The 12,113-nt window shown below is 44.5% G+C and overlaps 1 protein-coding gene and 1 long non-coding RNA gene across 3 annotated transcripts in view; both read left to right on the top strand.

The window, feature by feature from the left end:
• The window catches only part of erlin2 (ER lipid raft associated 2), a 120,067-nt gene that overhangs the window by 30,993 nt on the left and 76,961 nt on the right, over positions 1-12,113 (top strand). The gene's annotated exons all lie outside the window — the stretch shown is intronic.
• LOC306836346 lies at positions 3,521-5,141 on the top strand. Of its 2 annotated transcripts, XR_013780762.1 has the most exons (4): positions 3,925-3,966; positions 4,111-4,174; positions 4,372-4,428; positions 4,523-5,141. It is a non-coding gene; the product is annotated as an uncharacterized lncRNA (long non-coding RNA). The 2 variants fall into 2 exon arrangements; XR_013780761.1 differs by having other exon boundaries at positions 3,521-4,174.

Here is a 12,113-nt window from a genome sequence, read left to right on the forward strand (position 1 = left end):
CAGCTCTTCCGTCACTCCGCCATCCGTCCTCAGCAGGACTCTGGTGACAGAAGCAAACAGCTCCATCTTCAGACAGCAGCTCGTTCACTCCCTCCCTCTCTGCTCTCCGTCTCACTGGGAGGAAGTGGAGCCTGGTGCAAAGGCGGAGCTGGGTGGCAGGAGAGAGGAAAGTGAAGGAGGGCGAGAAGTGTTTATGAGTGTTATTGACAGAGAGGTAGAGAGCGTGAGCCGAACTCCATGTGAGGCGTCTGACTGAGCTGTCCAGATAGTGTCAGACGCCATCTTGGAATCCTCTTGAATCTGTATGACATGTCAAGCGTCCTATAAATCCCCTCGCCTGCGTACGTGTGATGAGGCAAGCTGTCCTGATGATTCAACAAAGTTTTCAAAGAAGAGATAATGAACTGAACACATCTTCAGAAAGTTCATCAATGTTTATGTGAGGAGAGTCTTAAGTTCCCGTGAGGTTTTTAGGCTCATAATGCAACTACGAGTTCAAGTGCTTTTCCTGTTTTATTTTGAAATCCTGTCATTTCACTTCCTGTCTTCCATGTGCTCACCAGTCCCTTGATCTCCAGCACTCCGCTCTCACCTGCTCATGATTAGCTCAGGTCACATACCCAGGGGTAACAAATCTTACAGGCCACCCCAAGATCCTTGATCATGACGCCTATTTCACTCAGAGATTAATAAAATATTTAAAAAAACATTTGAATCCTGCAGAATTCAGGCAGCTCGTAGTTTTCAGTGTGCAGATGTTTGTTGGATGTTGTGTCTTTGGACGTCCATGTTCTTTGGAGACGTTGAAGATGTGACCATGTGCAGGCAGAAGGGCAGATTCATGGCCCCCCCAGTACAAAAGGTCTGGACACGCCCCTGATCCAGAGTCTGCATCGCTTTCAAGCCTTCGGTTTGGACTCTGCTTGTTTTTGCCTTTGGACCTTTTTGGATTTGTTTGCCTTGCTGGACCGCTATCAAGTGTATGACCTTTATTTGGTCGAGGAAAGACTACACCTTTTTTTGTTGACCTCATTTACGCCCCTCTGCGTCTCTGCTCCGAGGTACCGATGAACACATTGGATTCCCTTTAAAAACTGCTCGACACTCTCAAATGTGGAGTCTCTGTTCTTTTTGGTTGCTCACACACTGTGTATGTATCTGTCCCTCTGAAACCATACACATATATTTACACCGCTCTTATTGCTGGAACGGTTCAGTAGTTATGATCTTCTGTACCTCAATAAAAAAAATCAGTGCTGCTTAACTGCTGACGAACCTTAAATGCCCCCACAGGAAACCCTCTACGAGCGCCAGACAACTTAATTGGTTTGGCTGCATGTAATTTTAATAGCTCCTGTAATTAGGTTGCTTATTATAAAGAATCAAGTCATAAATCATGTAAAACACAGTTACACATACATTTCCTGTCATTAAGGAATGCTGTTCTATTGCTGCGGCTGTGACGTTCAGAGTCACGTTCAGGAAACCTGGCGTCCTGTTGTTCAGGGCGGCTCGTACAGACGAGATTACAGAGACAACACAGAGGTGGAAAAACAACGGGAAGACACTAACGCTCATAATCGGTGACATTTTGAGAGTCAGAATTTGTTTTAACTTACTTCAGTCAATGTGAAAGAAACAGATTCCTGCAGGCGAGTTTTTAGATGTCATGAAAGTAAATCCAGCACGTTAGCACACACGTGACAAGCTGGAAGGTTGTGGGGGAGATTTCTTATTGCACGGATAAAAAAAAAAAGACAAACCACTCGTCTGCAGTCGTGGCACATTTACGAATCATGAATGTTTCTCTCTCACACGTTTGAGACATGCTTCCAACTTGTGCAGAAAGATACGTTATGAGACCCCTGCATAGGTTAACCACGAAAAAACCCCACAAGGCAGTTATGTGCTTCTATGGACCATGTACACACACACACACACACACACACACACCCTCCTGCTGCGTGTGCCCTTTTCTCCACAGGTGTTACACCAGGTGCAGCGTCGCCATCTCCCCACAACCATCAGAGCCCGTTTGGAAGCCGTGTGTAAGCCTCGTCTCTGTCCCCCTGATTAACCGCTGTGACAAATGTTCTGCTCTGCATGCCGTAGGAGCAGAGAGTCAAAGTGTGTGTGTGTGTGTGTGTGTGTGTGTGTGTGTGTGTGTGTGTGTGTGTGTGTGTGTGTAGTGTGCCTGCTTTGTCCTTTAAAAGAATGGGCCATGATTATATTTTTTTTAGATTCAGGGAACCCTCCGTTATCTCTCTCTAAAAACGAGTTCCTTCATCAAAGACATTTGAAGCCAGGACTCATCAGCAGATCAGCTCCTGTCTCTGTGACTTCTGCACATTCAAGCTCGTGGGCAATACGACGAGTGTTGGCAGCTGCAACATACCTGCAGGGAACATAATGAAAGAGGTTCAACACAGAATATAAATCACTAAAGAGTTACAGTCTCGTCCTGTTCTCTGTGAGTGTTGAGATCGCATTGAACATTCACAGAGACCCGACCAGCTGTCCAGACTCCAAACTCTGTCTTTTCATGATGCCATATCAAGGGTCCATCATCTCCTGTGTTGGGATTGTTCGATAAAGGAGGCAGGGAGCGACTCTACGTCACGCCCACGTTGTCTACCTGTGCATGTGTCGACGCCTCTTCAAAGCGAGCCAGGGCCAAAGGAAATCAAACTTTTCATGGACTCATTCTTCTTTTATGCACCGACGCACTTGGAGTGGCAGGATGGGCCACGGTGCAGAAGGGTCGGCAGTTCAACTCCCGGTGTGCTTCGAGTCCGGAAAGTGGTCTGGTAGATGGAGAGGTGCCAGTTGACTTCCTGAACAGTGCCGAGGTTCCCCATGAGCAAGGCATTGGCGCTGTTTCATGTGAAGCCTCCATGAGCACATGTCCATAGAATCCTGTTTCTGTGTTACACACACACGTGTTACACACACACAGGCTCTATGTAGCAGCAGATTGTAAAATTTAATTCCAACTTTGGTACTTTTTGTTTGTTTTTATCATTAAAACAAAATTAAAATGAATCCTTTAAAAATGTCTGGGAGGAAATTGAACGATTAGTTTAAAGGTCACATATTGTGACCTTTAAACTACAGAAAATGTGTGCTCAAACAGGCCTTTTGGAGATGTTCCCTTCATGACATCACAAAGGGCAGTAGCCCCTCCCCCAGGTGGGTGACACTCCCACAGCTAGGTGTTTGTTCTGCCCTCTGAGTCTGCCTTCTCACCGTAAACAATAGGACATGGAGCCAGAAAGCAGCGAGTACACCCGAGCCCTTCCAGAGAGGGGGCGTGGTCAGACACAGCTCATTTACATATTTAAAGCTACAGACACAGAAACAGCCTGTTCTGAGCAGGGCTGATGTTAGACCTGTTTATGGCGCCCAGAAATCTTAAGACTCCCCTGGGGGGCTCTGCAACTCTGCAGTACTTTACAGTTTATTCTCTTAACTCATTCCCCGCCATTGACGGAAAATTCCGTCATTTGGATCCAACCGTTCTCCGCCATTGACGGAATTTTCCGTCAATTGGTGTTTTCAGTGTAATACGATAGGGGGCGCTCTGACGGGTGTTGTGAAAAAGTTACAGGACTGTGGGGTCAAAAACCAACAAACAAGACCACCCGCGGGAAAGTAGAGAGAAAAAAAACAAACATTTTCTTCGTCCTTATTTTCCAGCAGGTGGAGTTCGATCAGTCTGTATGTGAGTTTGACGAGCGTCAAAAAGTAAACATTAGCTGTATAGATATGAGATAAAAGCTGAACAGTACAAACATGCCGGCGCCAGCAAGGAGATATTCGGCTGGAGAAGCTTTAGAGTTAATTATTGATACAGACTCTGATAATAAATTTTTGACCTCCGTGAAACTGATCTGGATGAAGGCAGCAGCGGCGACAGTGAATGGAGGGATTCAGGCCCTACATTCAGACCTTCAGGACGTGTAAGAGGTAAGATATGATCACGTTATTTTTTGATTCACCGTGATAGCATACGCATCTGATAACGTGACGTCGAAATAACATATCCCTCAGTTTTGTACATAAACTATGTACCAAACGAATTTTTGACGGACATTTTATTGTAATTTCCAGACACAGAGTCCAGGTCTCCAAGATCCAGGTCCCCAAGGTCCAGACATACACGTAGGTGCAAGAGGTGAGTCATGATAACATATTTTATTTTGTTTGATAGTATGTTACTTGGATTGTATGATTATTAGATACTACAAGACAAAAGCATCTGCTAATTTGTGAGAGAAGATAAAAAAGACATAATTTAGCTTTCATTTTGTACACAAACTATTTACCAAATGAATATTTGTTTGACATTTTACTGTCATTTTACACACACAGAGTCCAGGGATTCAAGGCCCAGGTGTCCTTTATACAGAACTACCCAAGGTGAAAGAGGTAAGATATGATATGAAGAGGCCGAAAAATAACGTTCCTCTCTTGTGCACATCACACTGTTGAATAAAAAAGTCGTCATTCTAATTATTTACAGGTCGAACACAGCAAAGAGGCAGAGGTCGGACCTGTGGATCTTATGGGCGTGGTGGTCAAGTACCTGGTGACCAAGCAAGAGGCTCTGTAAACCAGCCAGGTGCAGGTCCTGGTCCAGGTAATCTGATGTGGAAAGAAATGAACTGGCAGCCAAAAGACTTTCCTTTCACTGAGAATCCTGGACCTCTAAATGATGCTGCTGCTCTTCATCATATCATTCGTAAGCCTGACCTTGAAATGTACTGGTCTACAGATGACATTTTGGCCACCCCCTACTTCAACAAGGTCATGTCCCGCAACCGGTTTGAAATCATATGGAGATTTCTACACTCCAATGATTATGAATCAAGGCCAGCAAATAGCACTGACAGGTTGTACAAAGTCCGCCCTGTCTTATGTTACCTTATATCTAAATTCAGTCAAATGTATCAACCTAACACCAACATTTGCATTGATGAGGGTATGCTTCTGTGGTGTGGACGGCTAGCGTTCAGGGTATACAATCCCCAAAAACCTGTCAAATGTGGGATCAAATCCTACATCCTTTGTGATTCTGACACAGGGTACTGTTACAACATGAAACCCTATTGCGGAGAAGGCACTTCCCTGGGAGACACGGTTGTCTCTCTTGATCAGGTTTTTGTTCAACTAATGTTTTATTATTGAAAATAATAATATTTAAGTGTTTGTAAAAACAAATTTCTGAGTGTATAAGAGAAGAAAAATGTATAATATAGTTTGTAAATGTTGTAGTGCTACACTATTCAAAGAAAATGTATAATTTTATGTAATCATTTTTATTTATTTTAGTTATTTATTTTAAAATATAACTGTAGTTCACAAATGAAAGTAAAAAGAATCCAAATGTAAACTCAAAATCAATTTTTTTTCTTGAAAATAAGTGTGTTTTACAAAAGTGCTGTTTTCTCAGCTTTTTGTCCGGAATGTTGTTTTTTTGTGAAAATGGCCGATATTCAAGTGCTGATAAAAAAAGACTGAATGAAGTTTGAATAAAATAGTTTTTTGTATATGAAAGCAGAGGCTCTGATCTTTCTTTTGATGTTTTCAATATTTACATATTCAAAGAACAAAATATTCTGTGGGTCTTGAAAGATTGGTGAAAATGGTGAAAAAGGCTGGCGCTGGCTGGCAACAATTCTAGAATTCTCTGGCGGGGAAAGAGTTAATTTCCATCTAGTACACTTTGGAATGGACATAGAGTGCAGGAACTGGGATTGAACCATCAACCTTCCACTTAAGATATGACCGACTCCACCACTGAGCCACAGACGCCCAGACTGACTATTCTTCTCATAAATGTAGCTGATGATGATGCCTTCATCTTTCATTGTGAGGTTTAAGTGGGGTAAAGTACAATTATAGAAACTGATATGGCAGGAGTTAAGGAGCAACACGTCTGTGTTTCTGTCAGTGTCTCTGAACAGGTGGAGAATGAGAATGAGAGCAAATAGCAGTGTGCAGCCAAGAGTAGCATAGCCACTCCATCACTGTGATCGGCCTTGTCATTTCTCTCTCCTTCCTCTCTCCCACTGCTGCAAACTCTCACTCCCTTCCCCTCCCAGTGCTGAGGGCGGGGTGTAAAGTTCACTCCTGCCTAATTTATCAAACCCCCTCCCTCCACGGCCTCGTACAGTCATTAGCTACACACACTGACACAGCATCAGACCAACACCCTGCTCTCATTTATTGTCTTTACAGCGAGGAAGCAGCGTCAATTCATTAAAGGCCAAATTGCCTCGTGTCCCTCGAACAAGCAGCGGGGCAAAGGTGTTTGAGTTGGGGTTGGGGGGTTTTGTCAGGAGGGGGAAGGAGATAGATGTGTGGAGGCTGAATAATTTAATTATTCTCTATAATCCCTTTTCGCCTTCCCTCTTTCTTTCAGTTGTGCTGCCCAGATTTTACTGACTGTTGAGCCCTTGCAGCTAATGAAGACATTAATTAGAGCGTTTTAAGGTGTCTTTCTAAATCCTGATTTCCCATCCTCCTCCAGCACTGAAAAATGAAGCTGACGCTCAAGTGCAAAATCCTGCAGTTCCTCAAGTGTCCACTAGAGGCTGGCTGCAGCAGCACAGGAAGTCACATACACACCCATTCAAAAAGCCTGTTTTTACAGCAGACATGAACATGTTTACAGCCTGATTAAAAAAACCAAATAGGTGCGATTAGCTCATGTCTCCATCCACACACACTGTACGGAGGGGGGGGGATGTTTTGATGACTCAGCAGTTTTGATTGGGTGTAGGATCAGAGTTATTCACAATAAGGCGTGTAGCTGAGCTGATTGACAGGTGGGCGCCGTGTAACGGTTTGTCAGGAGGCTTAAAACCCGCCTCAGCTCCAGCTGAGTCCAGTCGTTAGCCTGACTCAAAGTTAGCCTGAGACAGGTCTCAAAAACACAAACATTTCCACATCTATTGAGATTTTCTCTTCATTTGAACTGAAGCCTTGAAAGTTTTGATGAGTCTGATATAGGGAGGCTGATCTTCGAGTCCAGAAACAGAGAACTGTTTGGCTTTCAGAACATAAACAAAACAAAATAAAAGCAGACTTTCTCTCAACTAAATTTAGACTGTGCTTCTGAGTTTATGTTGTTTCAGCTTTGCAGGCCAGGTGACCAGCAGTCCCTTAGCGTGTCCTAACAGGTGCTTCAGGCGCGGTGACCTTGTAAGGGCACACTGTGCAGAACACCGCTCGACTGTTTACTCTCTCTGTCAACCAGCTGCACTGCACGTTTACAATACTCTCATAAGTACGCTGCAGATGGATACGGGTCCCCTTGCTGCAGCTCCCTGCCTCATGATTAATGAGCAGCACTTGGAGCCGCATGTGTTGCCGCCTTGCAGCACAGTCCCGTCTTTCCGGACCCGACATTTTGTATCCTCTGTGAAAAATGAGCTCCTCGGTGTCGTTCATTACACTGCTGCACTGCCAGAACTCTCCCATGCATATTGCTGTATACTCTGCCTCATGCCGTGCTCGCACTGCGTGTGGGTGTCCGTGTCACTTTGAATGTAACTCACTTATGGAGACAGCTATCCAGAGAAATAGATGCCGGGGGAAGGACTTGACTGTAATTTGGGACCGCTTAAAAGGAAGACGAGTCAATAGAGGGAGACCTGACAGCTAAAGAAGGACGGATTTCAGCGCTGCAGTCGAGCACACGATGCAAAGGAAACCCTGGCACAGAGGGAAGCGGCCACTTTTCTGCAAAGCGTGCACACTGATATGACAATAGCCTTGTAATCATTGCTCCCCTTCTGCAGTTATGGCTGTAATGTGGTGTGTTGGTGGATAAATTCCATTCTTCTAAATGCTAGCCACAGTCGACTGATTTGACAAACTTGGGCAGGAGCCGTCAAAAACTCTCATATGCATTTATGCAAACACACACAGCACGGTCACACACTGCCGCCCGCACACATAAACACACTCCCTGCTACTCAGCACTCTCTCAAGGGTGAGTTCCAATAAAGCAACGTTGGAAAACAGCCATCTGATGGATTGGACCTGGAGAAGGCAGCACAGGCAAATCCCCTAATGTGGCATAAATAAGGCAGCCGCGCTCCAATCGCTCTCTGCAGACAATGTAAATTATATTGTCAGGCAGTCACTTCGCTGCTCGCTATGCAGCTAACAAGAATCACCTGCCAAAGCTGAACACGGAGAGGAGGAGCTACCACAGGGAGTGGATAGAGGAATTAATTAAAGTTGCGAGTCACCTACGCCACACACACACACACACACACACGCACACGCACACACACACACACACACACACACACACACACACCAACAGATGTGCTCACACACAGAGCCACACTTACAGCTAGTGTATAGCTCTGATTTATTTCCTGTGCTCCTGTGTGCTTGCCTCCCTCTCTCGTGGCTCTCAGTGAAGGTCGATGCGACAGCTCTGCTGAGGAAAACTTGTGATGATGGTCATCCACTCGGGGGCTTCTGTCCCTCTGCGTGTGCACGAGGCCTGCAGAATCTAACACAGAGGTCAATCAATCAATCTTTGGGGCTAACGCCAAACCTGAACAAATGTTTTGACTTTACGTAAGGAGCAGGTAAAAGACCTTCCTATCCGAGTTGAGCAGCTCTCAGGGTGCGTTCAGATCGTCCGTCCTATCCACTCTCACTCGCATTTTTTTTCCTTTAACCCCGGAAGCAGTTAAGTGGCGGCCATGATAAGAGCTGTTTGAATTCTCTAAAAGTTAAGGAAAGGTGGCTCAATGCTTCCTTCATAACCTCCTTTAGGAAACACTGGAGCATCCTTTACCAAACCGCAACTTTTAAAGCAACTCATCCGATCCGTATCGGAGTGTTCAGGAAAACTAAGGATCTGTCAGAGGAGACGTGGAGACGATCTGCATGTTGATTTGATTTATAATTATTTACAGCCTTTGTGTTTATTTCATTTCTTTTTATTGTGTGAAGAAGGTGAACCTTGGTTTTATACATTCTTGTATCATGTTTGTGGAGATGATTTGCTCTTATTTTATGATGATTTAATTGTAACAGGCCAATAAAACCTTGTTCATAAAAAAAGAAAAAGAGACGCAGATCATAGAAGTTAGCTCTGTAATAATTTACCATAAACAACTTTGAACAATCTTAGACTTATTGTGGTCCATTTTCTGAAAACTGTAGTTCCACCACGGCAGACTCGCGTCACTAAGCTCCGCCGCCCTCACATTATTATGACATCACCGAGGGGAAGTGCGGTCGGATTGTCAGAACATCGCGATCGCCTTTTCCTAAGTCCTATATGAACACCTTTCCTAAGTCCTTTATGAAGTCTCCTAACACCTTTCCTTTCGTTAAGGTAAAGTGGGAAGTGAAAGTAGAGAGGAGGGACAATCTGAATGCACATGAAGATTGACTTCAGTCTGTGCAACGAGCTGTTGTGATCTTTGTATCTCTCATTGGAGCTTCTGTCACTAAGCTCATCACGTTTTTGTACGTTCGTATTGATTGTATATATGAAATGTAATATTGGTGTTCCAGTCTGTAAAGTCAATGAGTTTCAGCTTTGCAGAAGTACAACACAATGAGTGCGTTTACATGGTTTACCTGGTTATTTATATCTCTGTTTACGTGATCAATAATAGTTTCCCAGTTTCTGATTACTGCATCTTATTTGCTCAGGCGCACTTGATGTTTATTTTATACAACACAAACCGCAGACATTTAGAAATCTGAGAAACATGTTTAAATTGTCTGTTTAGTCCACAGAAAAAGAAGGAAGCCACTCGCCAACGCGGTCGTTTGCTCATCCAAAAAAGTAAAAAAAAGCAGTCCAACAAAGGTAGACGATCGATCACTGATAGACCAGAGAGGATCATTACGCCTCTGCAACCTTCAGATTAAAGGTGAAACGTTACAGGATGCTACTGACCTATTTCCATTCATTTTACAGTCTGCAGCTGGTGCCATGTAATCCAGGCTGGGAAAAGTTTCCCACAAATGGAGCGAGATACATAAATGACTGTTTTCTTGATGCTAACACATAATGGAAAACACTATTTACTGGCTAACAGAATTAGCATTGTGATGACTACAACTTTAATAATGCAACTAACTATGCAACACCTGATGCACCTGTGCAAAGAGGTAGGTGTGGAGACAAACTGCTGACTCATCCTCAGCTGGTCTGCTGCTCTAATTATCTATATAAACAGTCAACGCTCTGATCCGGTGACACTGCATGACTCATGACGTCGAAGTTCATGGGACTTATTCAGTGAATCTCTGACACACTCCTTTTGAGGAGAGGTTGGATGGCGGCCGATAGCGCCCTCGTTTGACCTGCGTCCGCTGGTCAAAGGTCCCTTTATGTACTGCCAGTTCAGAGGGGAATATTTTATCCTCTGTTGTGCTCGTCTCCAATATGAAACGCATGGAGCCAGAAGGTGGGGTGGAATTAGTCTAGTGCTAATAGGGGCTAATGCTAAGTCTGGGGAAAATATTTTGTGTGGCTTGTTGGCTCTTGCTCTTCTTTTACCAACACGGTCCTTCCTGTCTCGTGTTCTTCATGCAGCTGTTTTTTATCAGGTTTGTTCCAAGTCTTTGTCAGAGCACAGCTGTTTGTTTTCTTATGTCCTTGCCAAATATGTGTCCCCAGATCAAGGCCTTGTTGCTGTGGTAGACATCAATAAAGACCTGTCACAGCATTCTGCCTCACTGTTCCTCTACTTGTGCTTCTAAATGTATCGACGATGTAATGCTATGCCGATGATACGCTCCTACAGCTTCCTAAAAGTAGCATTATAAGCAGACTTCCCAAGCCTCATCGACAGTTTGTAGTTTCTTAAACTCCCTCAGCCTACATTTGACTGTAAATTTGTTATCATGGTGCAATAACTCGACTAACTCATGAGATGAGTAATGCCTAATAAAAATCAGCCCTATTCCAACAAACACTGAAGCCTACAAGTGTTACTTTTACACTGCAGGCTACCATGCATAGAAACACCATTGCCCTCTCCCTGTCAAACATTTCCTCCCATAGCCGGCTAAAAAAGTGTTTCCCAATGCTGACAGGGAGAATGGATGGCCTCCATTACGCCTGGCTACAAACACATTCCACCAGGATGAAGGGGCCGTAAATTATCCTGCGAGCGAGCAGCCCAGGCCACAGCCGTGCCAACCCCCCCCCCCCCCCCCCCCCCCCCCCCCCCCCCCCCCCCCCCCCCCCTCCCCCTCCCCCACACTTCTAATGGGGTCGGTCCATCCACAGCCTGCAACACATTGAATCACAGCGCCCTTACCTGAACATACACTGTCACCTCTACTGTATGTACGGCCTGCACACTGACATGTCTAATGCAATGAAGCTGGAGGGCGTAACTATAGAAACATCAGCAGTATGTCCGGTCAAATTCAGGTCACATGACACAAGTGCTGTTGTCAGCTGGAAAGCCATCAAATAGGCCAAGACATTGGCCTGTGGCATGGCTAAATGCTAAGTGTGTGTGTAAATCATTACATGCAAATAGAGAAGTGTCAGAACACTATGTTCCCACAAGGTAAAGCTTGTTCTTCCTGTGTGACAGCACAGCTGATAGGTATCTGTGTCCTTCCTTTTGGCAGCTGACGACAAAACCTCAGAGGAGCAATTTTCTTTTCGTAACTACCTGTGTGTCTCTTCTTTTTCTTGGCACTTCTTCCACATGTTTGTCTCTGTTTCATGTCGTGCTGCTGGGAAATTCCTGAACGCTTGTTGTTAAATAAATTGGGTCACAAGTTTGGCACTTTTTTTGTGGCTCGTAAAATATTGTACTTGGACTCACATGGTTCTACAGTGGATTGATGTTTGAGTTTGTGAGGCCAATCACAGGTCACCGTGACTGTATCATTATTTTAAATACAACATTTTGCACAAGGACTATAGAGCTGTGGCCCTTTGAAGAAATCATCATTCACACCTGCACGTTCACACGCTGATGGTAGAGGCTGCTGTGTAGGGAAATCATCAGAAGTTACTAATCCCATTCATACACCATAGACAAAGCAGTGGGAGCATTTCATGGTTAGGTGCCTTGCCTCGGACACATCAGACCAGATGA

Source organism: Symphodus melops (assembly GCF_947650265.1).
Source record: "Symphodus melops genome assembly, chromosome: 1".
NCBI lineage: Eukaryota > Metazoa > Chordata > Actinopteri > Labriformes > Labridae > Symphodus > Symphodus melops.